The 14,076-nt window shown below is 44.4% G+C and overlaps 1 long non-coding RNA gene across 1 annotated transcript in view; it reads right to left on the bottom strand.

Annotated features, from left to right (window-relative positions):
* The window catches only part of LOC118695783 (uncharacterized), an 83,540-nt gene that overhangs the window by 48,788 nt on the left and 20,676 nt on the right, over window positions 1–14,076 (bottom strand). The window lies entirely within an intron of this gene.

Genomic DNA, 14,076 nt, shown 5'->3' with positions numbered 1-14,076 from the left:
AAGATTCAGTCAAACAGGTTTACCAGAAAAAGAAAATCCCATTTGTCGCAGACATCTTTTATGAAAAATCCTTTCCTTAGGATTTTTCCTCCTGAGAAGCTGAGAGGCCTCAGGAACAAAATGCAAACAATGGGTATCTGCTGCTGTGGAATGCAACAGGTGCATCTGGGATTGGGCTCATGTGGTTGTTTCTAATTAATGGCCAATCACAGCCCAGCTGGCTCGGACTCCCTGTCCAAGCCACAAGCCTTTGTTATCATTCTTTCTTTTCTATTCTTAGCCAGCCTTCTGATGAAATCCTTTCTTCTATTCTTTTAGTATAGTTTTAATGTAATATATATCACAAAATAATAAATCAGCCTTGTGAACCATGGAGTCAGATCCTCATCTCTTCCCTCATCCTCAGACCCCTGTGAGCACGGTCACACCCATTAAACTCTGCAAGCAAGAGATGTTGTTATCTGCGTAAGTTTGTGCGTGTGATTTTAACCTAATCGTTGCAGTACACATTACTAGTCTCCCTAAAATGCTGTATAAGCGTATCCCACAATAAAATCGGATTCTCATCACCGACTCTGTCTCCCCTTCTCCCTCCATCGCCGGCAGACCCAGGGAAGGGCGAGCGGGGCTCGGCGGGGTCGGAGCAGCCGCGGCCGCGGTGACTCAGGAGCGGCTCTGAGTCACTCACGGAGCTGCCCCGGCTTCCTCCGGCCTCCGGGGGGGCGGAGGTCGGAATTTCCTGCTGGCCCTTGGCCTTGTAAATCACCACGTCCTGTTGAGCCGCTCTGCCGGGAGGGCAGCGAGTGGGAGGGACGGGGCTGCCGGCCGGTCCACCTGCTCGGCAGGGGCAGGGGTGGGAATGCAGCTCCCCGAGTCTTCCCGCTCCACACAGAATTCAGTAATTCATAATTTGGTGTGTCCTGACACCTTCAGATCCCTGACAACCTCGCTGGAACCACACACTGCCCATCCAGCAACCCACAGACCCAAATCTCCACTTAGGACAGCACTGATACAGCCCCAGGGGATTTCTCTGCCTCCCTTCCCCATAAATGAGAAGCCCTGGCATCAGTTACACCTATAGATCTGAAGGTGAAAATCAAAATGTTGGTTGGAGGTCCTGGGATAAATCCAACCCTGTGAAAGTCTTCCCAATTAAACTTAATTTCTTGTGGCTGGAAAGATTTCACTGCCACAAAGAGCTCAGATATAATTCAGTAATTCATAATTCAGTGTGCCCTGACACCCTCAGATTCCTGACAGCCTCACTGGAACCACACATTGCCCATCCAGCAACCCACAGACCCAAATCCTCACTTACATGGACGGCACAGGTACAGCCCCAGGTGCCTTCCCCATCAATGAGGTGCCCTGAACACCAGCCTGGCAGCAGTTACACCCATGGATTTGAAGGTGAAAACCAAAATGTTGGGTGGAAATCCCGGGATAAATCCAACCCTGGGAAAGTCTTCCCAATTAAACCTAATTTCAGTTGGGCTGGAAAGAATCCACTGTCCCGAAGATCTCATGGATGATCTGTGCCTCCATGACCCTGAGAAAAGCCAATGGATAACTGAGACAATGGACCATGGGCAATCAGGAAGGGAAGGAAGCTTTTTAGCCATGTGAAGAGCACCTTCCAGAGCAGACCCCACTGGCCAAAATCAATGTTTGAGTCAGGAAATTGAATGGTGGAAAGGAAAAGAAGGATGCTGATGGCACCCAGCAGAATTCCTGGCCATGCCCCAGGGCTGGTGACACAGGACCAAGTTTATCCTACACCAAAAGCGTGTCCAGGAGGGAAAACGAGCCCAGCACACCTTGGAAGTTGCTCCTTCAGACTCCACTCAAAGCTGACAGACGGATTTACTCCCAGGCTCACCTGTCCCTGTTGTACAGCTGTGATCACTCAGAAACTGTTAAATATTACACAGTGACAAAAAATTTCACACAGCAACTCACCAGCCCCTACCACAACGGGGTTATAATCCCCTGCCAACAAGTGGGGGGGACTTTTAAACCTTTATTTCCAGTCCTGCACTTTTACACTGCTTTCATTTCATCCCTTCTAGCTGAATTTGATTTAATTATTGCAAGGAAAGTTGTCCCAATGTGCAGCCAATGGAGACACAGAGATCCCAGCCCAGCCCAGGACTGCTAAAAGCATTTATGACACCAACACTGCCTGGGGAGTTTGGGGATGGTCAGACCTGAATGGATTTTGGCAGGTCCCAAAAATATTATGGTTTTTGAGAGGGATCAGTTGGTTCCTGTCAGACTTTCACATCTCATCTGGGAGATGATGGCTTTTGGAACATCTTTTGGGGCATATCATTATCTAAGGGCATCAAAGAATTGTAAAAAAAAAAAAAAAAAATCCATGAGAAATACAAACACGTAGAACCACAAGGAGATTAAACCTAAGCAGGTTTTGACCAAAACCAAGACACTCATTTTTTTATCAGCCAGAGTCAATTCCCCCCTTCAGGAGCTCCTGAAGGCCAGTGGGTGGATTCCCATCACTCAACATTTCAAAACCAAGGCTGGGTGTTTTTCATGCAGACAGGGAAGGATTTTGGCCAGCAGTGCCCAGAGGGTCAGAGCAGCCTGTGCTGAGGATCCTGGCTGGCTCCAGCCCCTCCCCAGCGCTCACCTCCAGCAGCACTTGTTGTTCACAGCCAGCCTGTTTCCCCACGCATGACCAGAGCTGACCCTGCTTAGATTACAAAAGTTAAAGGGTCCAGAAGTGAGGAAAAACAGGAAATCCAAACAGTGAAAATCTCAGCAATAACGTTTCCTAACAAAGACCTTCAGATCTCGCTCGGGGCCGGCAGCTGTCTTGGTGACGTCCAGAAAGGGCCACGTTCAGCGTGGTCCTTCTGCCATTTATTTTTACCCTGTTTATTTTTCTATACTGTGACATTTTCCTCCTTTTTTTAAAGGCCTGGTCATAAATGAGGGTGCTAATCCAGACCTGAGAAAACAGACACAAATGCACGCACCCCATGTGCTTCCATGGCATGGGATTTTCCCTACAGAACATCAAGCCTGTGCACCACTTAAATCCCCTTTTGGGGCCACAAAATTGGGATTGAATCTGCAGAGATATGAAAGGAGATGATCCACAGCTTAATTTATTCTGCCATAACCTCTAGGGCTGCAAAGTAACTCCAAACATGATCCTAGTAAGGAGTTATGAGCTTCATTTTGAAGAAAAATGTCATGTTTGTTTGTTTTGGTGCTTCTGCATTTTAGACCTCACCCAAACCTCCTGAGCAAATGTTCTGTACAGATCTGCCTGTGATGCTGCTGTGGGCCAAACCTGTGGGTGGCATCAACTGGCATCACTCCTGTGCCACTGGGTCATCAGTGAAGACCTTGTCCTGTTATGGGACCGGAGCCTGCTGTGGGATTAAAGGAGCTTGGAGAGGCGTTTTTAAGGCCTGGTTGTTTTCCGTTCAGATTTTAAGTTCCACCGCGGGTGGTTTTGGGGGTGAAATTGGCCTTTTGCTCCCCGGCAGGGCAGGTTTTTGCCATTACACTGCCATCTAGTGCTGCGAGCTCGCAAGGGAAAAGAGCCCCGGCCTGCAGGGGCCACCACCAGCAACAGCCAAGCTCGGGCTCCAGGAGTGAATTACATCCAATTAAATAAACAGAATCACCAATGAAGTAAACAGAATCACCAAGTGCACAGCCACCGGTGGTCCTCAACCATGGCACAATAACAAAACACTTCCAAGAGAGGGAATTGCACAGAAGCTCATCCATTTTCCAGCTGCTCTCCATGGTGGGGCACGTTCAGGATGTGCAAGTTTGAAACTGAAAGTCTCCAAATCCAGCTGCTCCCCTGGTACCAGGTGGCATTGCTGCCACCAAGCAAGAGGTTTTTGATGAGAAGAGCCCTCCTGCAAAGCCCTGAATGCCTCCAGCCATGTCTTTTCCAGCTTTCCTGGATCTCTTCCTCATCCCAACTCCCTCCTGCCTTCAGCTCAGTTGTATCACAACATCTGGGCCAAATTTATTCACTTTGTAATTGATTTCAGTGGTTTCCACCATGGGATTTTTTAGAGTGCCTCTCCACAGCCATCACTGTGATCAGCATCCAAAAAGGATTTTCTAAGCCAGCACGTCACAGCACTCACAGAAACCCTCCCCACGCTCAAGGACTGGGCAGCAAAGCTCAAACTCAACATCTGAACACTCACAAAGTGACCTTTACGAGTTAAAAGCCCCAGCCCTGAGGTTTTTACTCATGCAGAGGATATTTGTCCTCTGTGGAATGTGTGTCAGAGGGCGTGAAAGTGAGAGTGTCTTGAGGTTAGCGATTGTTCAGCCTCATAGTGGATGAATCATATGATAACACCACAGCAACATCCTGCAGGATTGTCAGGAGCCTCTATTCCTCTATTTCTGGCACTGTGTCCCTGCTCTGCCTCATGAGCAAACGTTATTTGTGCTCTGCTACGGAAACCCCAAACCAAACACTGCTGGAGGCTCCTCCTGCAGGCCCAGCCAAAATCCCCAGGGCCTCCTTGAGCCTGCAGACACCCCTGGGTGATGGGTGCTGTTCACAGGGCTGAGATGGATGGATGGGGGGCACCTGGGCTGCTCTGCACGTGTGAGGAGCAAAATTTGTATTTCCTAGGCCCCACTGAGCTCAGTGGTGAGGGCACAGCTTGAATGCTTGAATGCACAGTTTGGGAAGGATGTTGAGATCCTTGAATGTGTCCAGAGGAGGCAACAAGGCTGGAGAGGGGTTTGGAACACCCTGTGAGGCAGCCCTGAGGGAGCTGGGGGTGCTCAGCCTGGAGAAAAGGAGGCTCAGAAAAGGAGACTCAGGAGACTCAGCCTGGTTGAGCCTGCAGACACTCCTGGGTGATGGGGGCTGTTCACGGGGCTGGGATGGATGGATGGGGGGCACCTGGGCTGCTCTGCACGTGTGAGGAGCAAAATTTGTGTTTCCTGGGCCCCACTGAGCTCAGTGGGAATAGACTGGGCACTGGAGAGGGCACAGCTCGAGTGCTGTGCCCAGCTCTGGGCCCTCAGCTTGAGAAGGACCTTGAGAGCCTTGGATGTGTCCAGAGGGGACAGCGAGGCTGGAGAGGGGCTGGGAACACAAACCCTGAGAGGAACCCCTGAGGGAGCTGGGGGTGCTCAGCCTGCAGAAAAGGAGACTCAGGGGCTGCCCCCATCACTGCACAGCTCCTGAAAGGTGCCTGTGCTCAGCTGGGGCTGGGCTCTTTCTCCAGGAGCTGACACAACCAGAGCACACAGCCTCGAGCTGCACAAGGGAAATACAGGCTGGATAGCAGGAAAAAGTTTTTTCCAGAAAGGGTGATAAAGTTCTGGAATGTTCTGCCCAGGGAGGTGGTGGAGTCCCCATCCCTGGGTGTGTTTAACAAAGCCTGGATGTGGCTCTGGGTGCCAGGGTTGAGTTGAGGGGTTGGGGCTGGGTTGGACTGGGTGACCTTGAAGGTCTCTTCCAACCTGGTGAATCTGTGAATTCTGTGAATTCTGTGAATTCTGTGAATTCTGTGAATTCTGTGAGTCAGGGATCTGGGACAAGGCTTGGGAGGCACAGGGTGCTGAGGGAACAAGCTTAGCAGCGCAGGTCAGATTTATCTTTGCCTGTTTTCCTTCTAGATGACCATAAGAAAATCGTTTTGCCTTTCCTCCCTCTTTTTTGCCTCTCCAGACCCACAATCCACGGCTCTGCTGCTCTTTGAGCTGCACCAGGAGCACACTCAGCTTCCTTTGCCAACCTCAGCACAAACTGAGGATCTTTAAGGTCTTTTCCAGCCCAAACCCCTCCACGATTCCACCTGTGGGAAGCCAAACACAGCGTGGCACAACAAAACAGATTTTGGGGTTGCAGGAAAAACACCAAGGATCTGAAGCACGAAAATCCAGCTGGGATCCCAGTCTGGAAGTCCAAGCACACATTTCCAACCCCTCAGCGCCGCAGGTGGGGCTCCAGGGGCACAGACAGGAGATCTGGCTGCTCTGGGGTGCAGATCCAGCTGCTCCATGCATCCCTTCCCTGGGAAAGGTTTGCTGTAGGAACTTTGGGAATAGCCACTCTTAGGGCAGAGGCCCTTCCCGAGGTGGTGGCAGGATTTTGGCCTCGGGTTTGGGACTCTGCTTCCAAAACATCAACAAATGGAGCTCATATTTCAGCCATAATCCCACAAGATTCCAGGGAACCGTGGTGGGAAAAAATCAGGATAATGGTGCAACAACATTTTTGTGGGGAATAACACCAGGAAAACATTTAAATCCTGTAAAACTCCATTCAAAAACTTCCAGATAAATGTTTTATCCCTCATTAGAAATTACTTTTTTTGCATTTTACTTCTACAGAATTTTAACTATAGCTTTACTCTTATTTTTTGATATATTAAAGAAAAATCCAATGTCGATGCAGAACCCTTTTAATCCATCCCTAGTCAATGCATATTGCCTTTAAAAAATAGCTAATATTTTGATGAAATGGCAAATTCTGATTGAATGGGGTTTTTAGGAAGAAAAGAGGAAAACCTTCAGAGAAATTCTGGGCCTGTTTCTGAAAATAGCTAAATTTGAAATATTTTGCAAGGATTATCTTCTCTTTAACTCTAAAACAAACAAATTTCTCAAATACCACTAAATGGTGGTGTTTTTACACCCTTTCTATTTTTCCATCTCCACTGCAAACATTTGCAGGGTTTCAAGCACTACTTGCAGTAGGAATTTCCAGGATATTCCCACTAATAAGAAGGAGATTTTTAAAACAATCTAGGGAATTAGCCACACATCTTCCATTAAAACTAAAGCACCCTTGCCTGCTTTACAATCTCATGAGATTAATTTGAAGAAAGTCTATTTAAAATGAGTGTAAAAGTGGGCCAGTATTAAAATGTGGGAGCTGAATCCCTTCTCAGTGCAGTGGGATTGGATGGGAATTTCCACACGTGCAGCACCAAAAAGGTGCTGCTCTGGATTCTGAACAGAATTAAAACAATTAAATTTTAATTGAAATCATTTAATTCCACATCAAAACAAACACTGAAACCAAAACCAACTCAAAAAAAAAAAAATCAGTTTAAAGTCAAACAAGGCAGTGAGGACGTCAGCAAGGGAAAGCAGAGACGCTTTATGAGGTCATGTTTACTATTTTGGCTTGGAATATTTGGATTATTCGATCCCATTTTTTCTGCTTTCAAATCCCAGACCTTAACATGGCTCTGACACAACCCCAAAATCCAACACAGCCCCAAAATCTGACACCACCCCCATGGCTTCCAACCCCCCAGCCGGGCTGAGCATTCCTTGCTCTGAAACGAGGAAAAAAAAATCCTGTCAAATTCAAAAAATATCTCCAGTGCTGCCTCCTCCTCATTTCCTGACTGCAGGCAGAGCGGAAATAGCTACATTTCCTGAGCAGGGCTGTTCTCCAGGGAATGGCAGCCTGTCTGTCTGTCTGTCTGTCTGTCTGTCTGCAGCAGCAGGGGCTGGGCTCTGGAGAATCCCTGGATTTCCAGCAGGAGCTGGGATCGTGGCACTGGGGTGCAGGGGACAGCCAGGGTGCTGAGGAGGGAGATGGGAGTACAAAAATGCGTTTAGAAGGGGAAAATAGGGAAAAAAGAGGGAGAAGGAGGAGAGTTCTCACCAGCCAGGTCTGTGTGCAGGGAGAGCAGATGGAACTTTGGAGTCCCCCAGATTTTGTCTGGGTTCTGTGTAGCCTTGGGCTGTGCTCCAGATAAAGGGAATCTGCTTGGTCCTGATCCCTTTGAAGGTGGGGTTTCCATGTCCTTATTCCATATTCTGTATTTAGGGAATCTGTTTGGTCCCAATTCCTTTGGAAGGGGTGCTCCTATATCCTTATTCTATATCCTTATTCTATATTTTATATCCTTATTCCATATCCCTATTCTATATTTTATATCCTTATTCCATATCCCTATTCTATGTCCTTATTCCATATTCTGTATTTAGGGAATCTGTTTGGTCCCAATTTCTCTGGAAGAGGTGTTTCTATATCCTTATTCTATATCCCTATTCTGTATTTTATATCCTTATTCTATATTCTATATCCTTATTCTACATCCCCAGTCTGTATTTTATTTCCTTATTCTATATTCTATATCCCCTGTATTTAGGGAATTTATTTAGTCCCAATTCCTTTGAGAGTGTTGTTTCTCCATCCTTATTCTCTATCTCTATTTTCTATATCCTTATTTTCTATTCCCTGTATTTAGGGAATCCATTTGGTGCCAATTCCTCTGAATGGGGTGTTTCCATACCCTTACTTTATATTTTTATTCCATATTCTGTACATAGGGAATCCATTTGATCCCAACTCCTCTGAATGGGCTGTTCATATATCCTTATTCTTATATCCTTAATTTATATTCTTTATATAGGAAATCTTTCTGGTCCCAGTTCTGAAGAGGGTTATAGGTATATTCTATATCTTCATTCAATATTCTGGATATTTCATATCTTTATTCCATATCCTGGATATTTCATATCTGGATATAGGTATAGTCTATATATTTATTCCATAGTTTGGATATTCCATATCTGGATATAGCTATATTCTATATATTTATTCCATATCTGCATATAGCTATATTCTATATATTTATCCCATATCCTGGATATGTATATTTTATATATATATCCAAATGGATGTCCATTTGGGCCCTAAAAGTTGATTTTCCATTCTCAACTCTTTGTTTCGGTGCTTTAAATCCTGAATAAAGAGATTTAGGCAGCTCTGGGGGGAAACCAACCAGCCCTAAAGTGGAGGAAATGATGGACACTACCAGTCTCAACTTGAAATTAGTCAAGAAAAATCTCATTCACAGAGGCAGTTTGAGGAAAAAGAACAAAAAATTACAGGTAAAGGGCCTGACTGCCATTCTAATGAACAAATAATCTCCAAAAATGTGACCTGAGGTCACCCCATGGCTCTGCCTGCTGGGAAGCTGCCTTGGACTTGACCCCTGCATCATCTCCCAAAGAGGATCCAGCTGATAAAACTGATAAAAACCAAAGTTTACTTGCTGAAAACATCACCTCAACCTGACCAGGATCAAACCCAATCAATCTGCAGAGCTGCCCCATTTTTCACCCACAAAACATCTTTTCTTTGGTAATTATCAATCACCCTTCTGCAGAAAGGTTCCTCCAATTTTTTTGAACTACTCAATCCTTGGAGAGACAGATGAATTTTAATGATTTAGATTATTAACCTAAAGGTTGATCCAGACTGGGAGGAACAGAATAATTTGTTTAATCATTATTATTATTTATAATTATTTAACATAGGGGAGAAAAATATCACCTTAAATGTCATCATGATGCTTTTTTAATTGCCTCGGATGAAATTCAGAATAATCATTACTCTGTAAACGTATACAGATCTAATTTTAAATACCCCAAGATGCTGGATATTTCTCTGGAAAATGCAGAGGATGCATATTCATTACTGGATAGGGAATTGCAAAACCAGAAAAGAATTGATCAACCAGTTATTGAAAATTAATTCTTTTCCCAATTCACAGCTGGGCTGTCATTTGACATGAGGCAGAAGAAGAAGCTGAGCCAGGTAATTTTTCTTCTTCCCTCATTCCAGAACTTTAGGATGTGCCCTTTAGGAGGAGGGATGATTTGTGGATGCCTAAAAACGTGCTTTTAATTTGGAATATTTGTATTGTGGACTAAGGATGGTCACCCTGAGGGATGGGCAAGGACAACTTCCATCTGTGAGGGATATCAGAGCCCAGCCCCACATGGGATGTGTAAAACCAGAGAAAATACACAAAAATCTGTCATTTCAAAGGAATTGTTGCTGCTTTAGCTTCGTTTGGTGTTTCTTGGGTTTTTTTGGGGGGGTCATGCAGCTTATTTTTGGAGATGAACAGCATTAAAAAATAATTTTGGGATGGAATAGGGTGCCCAGAGCACTGTGGCTGCCCAGTTTTCCAACACCCCTGGACTTCCAACCCTGCATTTTTCCCTGTTCACACTGGATTTCCAGCACCCTTGGATATTCAGCAGGTAGCCCAGCATTTGCCCTGCTCACACTTGGTCTTGTAACACCCTTGGACTTCCAATTCTGCATTTGCCCTGCTCACACTTGATTTTCCAGCACCCTTGGTTTTCCAACCCTCCATTTTCCCCTGCTCACACTTGGTTTTGTAACACCCTTGGATTCCCAACTCTGCATTTCCCCTGCTCACATGGGATATTCCAACAACCTTGGACTTCCAGCAGGTAACCCAGCATTTTCCCTGCTCACACTCGATTTTCCAAAGCCCTTGGACTTCCAGCAGGTAACCCAGCATTTTCCCTGCTCACACTAAATTTTCCAAAACCCTTGGACTTCCAACCCAGCATTTTCCCTGCTCACACTTGATTTTGTAGCACCCTTGGAATTCCAACCCTGAATTTCCCCTGCTCACACTCGATTTTCCAGGGCCCTTGCATCTCCAGCAGGTAACCCAGCACTGTCCCTGCTCACACTGGATTTTCCAGGGCTCATTTCCCCTGCTCACACTGGATTTTCCAGGGCTCATTTCCCCTGCTCACACTGGATTTCCCAGGGCTCATATTCCCTGCTCACACTGGATTTTCCAGGGCTCATTTCCCCTGCTCACACTGGATTTTCCAGGGCTCATTTCCCCTGCTCACACTGGATTTTCCAGGGCTCATTTCCCCTGCTCACACTGGATTTCCCAGGGCTCATTTCCCCTGCTCACACTGGATTTTCCAGCACCTTTGCACCTCCAGCAGGTAGCCCAGCACTGTCCCTGCTCACACTGGATTTTCCAGAGCCCTTTGTCCCCCAGAGCTGCCTTGGGACAAGCCCTGCCCGTTTCCCAGCCCATCCCTGTGCTGGGGACAGGCCCCTGGAGCCTGGGCTGGGGAAACATTTGCATTTTCATTGGCACAGGTACAGCATTCAGGATTCTTTCAGGCCAGGCCAATTAAAACAAGCTGAAAACTGCTGAGTGAAGCAGTTTGAGGCAGGATCTGCTTACATTCCCCCTCAGAGAAAAGCGGGGGGCCCACTTGCTGTAACTCTCTCCCTCTCTGCACAGCGTGGGTTTTGAGCTTTTTTATTTTTCTTTTCCCTTTTTCTTTTTTTTTTCCCTTTTTCTTTTTTTTTCCCTTTTCTTTTTTTTTTTTTTTTCCTTTTCTATTTTCCCTTTTCTTTTCCCCCTTTTCTTTTTAAGGTGGAATAACTTGTGCCCTTTACATCTCTTAGAGATGGGTGGCAGGACTTGAGAATGTGGCTTCGTTTTCAAACCAGGCTGTAAAACCAAATCGAGGCATGGGAATTTTGTTTAAAAAAAATAAAATAAAAGGGGAAAAAAATAAAGAAAAAACCACAAACCCCAAAACTGGTTACTCTGCACAGATTAACGCACTTTACCTCCTTCCCAAACCTTGCCTGGTATTTTCTTAAAAAGGAATAAAGCCACATAATTAGCAATCAGTTGAAGCCTAAGGCTTTTCTGCCACCACAGAGACCATTCAATGCCTACTGGCTCTCCCAACACACTCCTGGTACTCTTGGGTTTCATTTTGGACAGCCTCTTTCAAACCTCAGCTGGGTTGTAAATGCAAACTGACAGGTTAAAAGATACCATTTTTATACCCCTGAGCAAATAAAAGAAAATAAAATTAAAAGCCATCCTACCAGGGCTGCTTTATTTTAGAGTGATAATCCCTGAGAGCTGCAAGAAGGTTGGGGGAATGATGAAGGGTCCCAGGGATGGAGGGATATCTGCTCCAGAGGGTCAGGATTCTGCATCCACCCCTTTACTGGGGGGAAAAAACCCCAAGATTTTTATAGCCCTGAGCAAATAAAATAAAAATAAAAAGCCCATCCTACCAGGGCTGTTTTATTTTATAGTGATAATTCTGAAGAGCTGCAAGGTTGGGGGAATGGTGAAGGGTCCCAGGGATGGAGGGATTTCTGCTCCAAAGGGTCAGGATTCTGCATCCACCCCTTTATTGGGGGGGAAAAAAACCAGGATTTTTATACCCTTCAGCAAATAAAAGAAAATAAAATTAAAAAGCCCATCCTACCAGGGCTGCTTTATTTTATAGTGATAATCCTCAAGAGCTGCAAGAATGACGAAGAGTCCCAGGGATGGAGGGATATGTGCTCCAAAGGGTCAGGATTCTGCATCCACGCCTTTACCCTGGAAAAAACCTTTTTTTTTTTTATTTTTTGGCAGTGCCAGAGCCCACAGTGGCCACTTCCAACCCCCTGCATGCCAGGACTGCCACAGAGACACCACCTGCAAATGCCCCTGCATCAGTCTGGGGGGGAATTTGGGCCAATCCAGCAGAACAAACCAGGCCCAGGGATTTGCATTTGTTTTCATGGCTCTAAATGAGGCTGTGCCACTGCTGGGCTGGGCTGCATGGAGGGGAGATGTGCCCTGCATGGAAAATTTGGGTCCATTTGGGGTCGGGCTGGGTTTCAGGCAGTGGCAGAAGGCAGAGGGGTCTGCACCCAAGTTTCTTTTCACCTTGATGAAGCAGCACTGGGCTCACACAAATACCAACAGTTCCATCAATGCCTGAGCACCAGAGAAACCAGAAATCATAACCAGAGACTAAATGATAACCAGAAACCAAATGATAACCAGAGACTAAATGATAACCAGAGACTAAATCATAACCAGAGACTAAATGATAACCAGAAACCAAATGATAACCAGAAACCAAATGATAACCGGAGACTAAATGATAACCAGAGACTAAATCATAACCAGAGACTAAATCATAACCAGAAACCAAACATAACCAGAGACTAAATCATAAACCTGGCACGTCATCCCTCACCCAATTGTCACCAAGATGTTAAGGAGAGGCACAGGAGGAACAGAAGAGGGGACAGGGAGGGCTGGAGGCAGCAGAAACACCAGATTCCTCAGATCACCCCTGACAGGAGCCAATTCTCTCTCTTTGCTTTCAGAGCCCTGCTCTAGGAACAGGCTGGCCCAAGGGACTGGGAAAGTAGGACATGAGGACTATTCTGGATCAAAATCCTTTTCTTTTTCAAAGGCTCCTGGGTGCCCTCCTCAACGACCTGGAGCGGCTCAGCTGTCACCGGGCACACAGGTGCCTGCCAAGGCGTTTATTGATTTCACCAGGGCAGCCAGAGAACAGACAGCAGCAATCCCTGAAGCACAGGGAACGTGCCACGAGCATCCTGTGACCCCAGCCCTGCCTGCTCAGAGGGTGGGGGTTACTGAGCTCTGAAAGGGTGAGCGCATCCCCAAATTATAGAAATAAATAATATCAATATATAATATATAAAAATTATACATTTATAAAATTATATAAATAAATGGATAAATAAGTAGATAGAAAGAAATATAAATTATGTAAAAATAGACAAAAATAAATATATAAAATAAATATAAATTTTATAATAGATAGAAAAAATATAAATTGGATAAATAGATACATAAATATAAATTAGATAAAAATAGATAAATAAATAGATAAAATAAATATAAATTAGATAAAAATAGATAAATAAATAGATAAAATAAATATAAATTATATAAATAAATACATAAAAATAGATAGAAAAAATATAAATTATATAAATAAATACATAAAAATAGATAGAAAAAATATAAATTATATATAGATAAATAGATAAATAAATATAAATTAGATAAAAATAGATAAATAAATAGATAGAAATAGATAGAAATAAATATAAATTATATAAATCGATAGATCAATAAATAGATAGAAAAAATACAAATTATATAAATAAATAAATAGAAATATATATAAATTATATAAAAATAGATAAATAAATAGATAAAATAAGTATAAATTAGATAAATAAATAGATAAATAAATAGATGAAATAAATATAAATTAGATAAATAAAAAGATAAAAAATAGATAAAATAAATATAAATTAGATAAATAAATAAATAAAAATAAATATAAATTATATAAATAAATAGAGGGCAGTGTGTGACATTCACGTGGAGCTTTGATGCTGGAGTGTGAGCACTTGAAAGGACAGAGCTGATCCCCTCCCCTGGC

The sequence above is a fragment of the Molothrus ater genome, chromosome 22 (genome assembly GCF_012460135.2).
Source record: "Molothrus ater isolate BHLD 08-10-18 breed brown headed cowbird chromosome 22, BPBGC_Mater_1.1, whole genome shotgun sequence".
Classification (NCBI taxonomy): domain Eukaryota; kingdom Metazoa; phylum Chordata; class Aves; order Passeriformes; family Icteridae; genus Molothrus; species Molothrus ater.
Note: the sequence above shows the minus strand (reverse complement) of the source record. Positions and strands in the feature narration are given on the sequence as shown.